A 2,471-nucleotide genomic window follows, 5' to 3' on the forward strand; every position below is an offset into this window, starting at 1 on the left:
CACACACACACACACACACACACACACACACACACACACACACACACCCTCCCTACACATTCGTTCAGCCTGCATGTATGGAGATAAATCAGTGTCAAAAGTGTATGAAATGTGTATGCGTACAATAAGATCCACAAGATTCACAAATGCATAAGCAGTTTTTCAAATGTACACATTTCAATGTGCACAAGTAGAAACATTCTGCACATACAGTCAAATACACGTGCACAAATCACCTGCTGTGGACAAACCAGTCAACAGGAGCTCATGGAGCAGCTGCTTGTTATTGTGACTTTTGAGACTTTCTTGCTGCTCCACATTCACAAAGCAATTGGCGCATTCAAGGCTGGTGAAAAGCTGGGACATCTGAGCCTTACCAGATTTATTGAGTTATTGTCGAGTGACTCATTTCTAACTTGGCACATGTTGGTCCCCGGCTGGGATTTGATCCGGCGGCCTTCTCGCTGAGAGGCAACAGCTCTACCAACTGCGCCACCAAATTGAATTTAAAATTTAAATGTATATTTCTCTTTGTTTTACAAGTGGTATAACGTAACCATATTTGATGTTTATTTCAGCTTTACTGTCCACAAAATTACAATTTTCTTCTTGTAGAAAAACAACTGGAAAAAATGGTAGCAGAGGTAGAAAATACCAGAAGATATATTTTAACTCAATGTGCTTAGTGTTTAAATACAGACGTTGTGAGCTGCTGTGCCACGTTAGAAATGAGATATTTCCCAATAACTATAAGGTTAACAAAACCTGGAACACAGCATTAACTTTGTGAATCTGGAGCAGCAAGAACGTCTCAAAAGTCACGGTAACTGGCAGCTGATCCGTGCACTCATGTTCACTGATTGTTTCGTGCACGTGTATTTGACTGTTTGTATGTGCAGAATATTCCTACTTGTGCAAATTGAAATGTAAAACTTGTGGATCTTATTGTTTGTATACAAATCTTGTTGTTTGCTTGTGTGGCTCCTTTTGACACTGATTTTTCTTCATACATGTGCTGCAGAACCGGGACCACTCTGTCACGTGTGGAGTCCTTCTCTCTGTTTGGGTTCCTGTGTCAGACGGTGTTAAAGGGACAGAACCAACACCAGGGGTTTGAAATCACCGCTCCTGTAACAGAAACCGAATAAATCGTGTGTGCGAGCTCTGTCAGCAGAACATCTTAGAACAGAGATTAAATAAAGAGTTGGACTTTCCATGAGTGAACAGCTGTTTTCACATCTTTAACTTTTTATCACTGGTTGACATGGAGGAGTTCACATGACGTTGAACTTAGTCTAAACTTTTCAACGGTTTCTCCACTTCTTCTACAGGTTTGTTCTGCTGGAGGACTGAAGGGTTCCTCCCAGAGGTCAATGGTCACACACCCAAACTCCCCATTGACTTCCATTGTATCTGAGCTCAGAGTTTTCTCTTCAAACAGGAAGTGGAGGCTCTTTTTAACTTGTACATCCTCCATCAAAACCAGTAGAACCATCAAACATAATATTACTGAGCATGGACTTTTTTGGTATCAAACAGAACCTGACACCTGTGGTACCATCGGAACCTTCTGCTGCTCACAGGTCAAGAAGTTTTTTGACTTTTCATCTTTGACACAGACTATCTGTGGCTCACTGTTTACTCTGTGGTGGGAACCAGTAAGCCCACAATTCTGGGTCTTCTGTATTACCCAGCATGCTTTTCTTCCTTCTCTGTTTCCATCATGGCTGCCCCCTAGATCCTGTATCTTTGAGGTTCAGGAGGATTCATTCAGAGGGTTGACAGAAAATAGGAAGTGGGTCATCAGAAAACAGGAAGTGGCTCAGTAAGAACCAGGAAGTGGCAGTTTTAGGTATAGTTTTGAGCAGCGTTCGGTCCAGCCCTTGGGTAAAAAGGTTCTGGTTCCTGCCTGAATGATGTTGATGAGTTTCATGTTAGAAAATAACTGTTTCCTGTTTGTTGGGGGGGCTTTAGACCTGCATGTGTGAGGTCAGAACTGGGTCAGGGTTTCTGTTGGTATTACTGCCGGCTGCCGCCTCGTCTCTAAACAAAACCTGGGTGTTGATAAAAATGTCTGATGAATGATTATTATTGATTGTGACTTTTATTTGTCTTTGGAAATCAATCAATCAAGATATCTATCCATTTTCTCCAATCATTTACTTTTCTTTCCATGTCGCTGTTCTCTGTCTCCAGCAGTCACTGTGAGAGAAAGAGACACTGGGACTGGTCTCAAGTCCATCACGAGACACCTGGACTGGTCTCAAGTCCATCACAGGGACACCTGGACTGGTCTCAAGTCTATAACGAGACACCTGGACTGGTCTCAAGTCCATCACGGGGACACCTGGACTGGTCTCAAGTCCATAACGAGACACCTGGACTGGTCTCAAGTCCATCACAGGGACACCTGGACTGGTCTCAAGTCCACCACGAGACACCTGGACTGGTCTCAAGTCTATCACGAGACA

Source organism: Nematolebias whitei, chromosome 6 (genome assembly GCF_014905685.2).
Source record: "Nematolebias whitei isolate Nwh7 chromosome 6, NemWhi1, whole genome shotgun sequence".
NCBI lineage: Eukaryota > Metazoa > Chordata > Actinopteri > Cyprinodontiformes > Rivulidae > Nematolebias > Nematolebias whitei.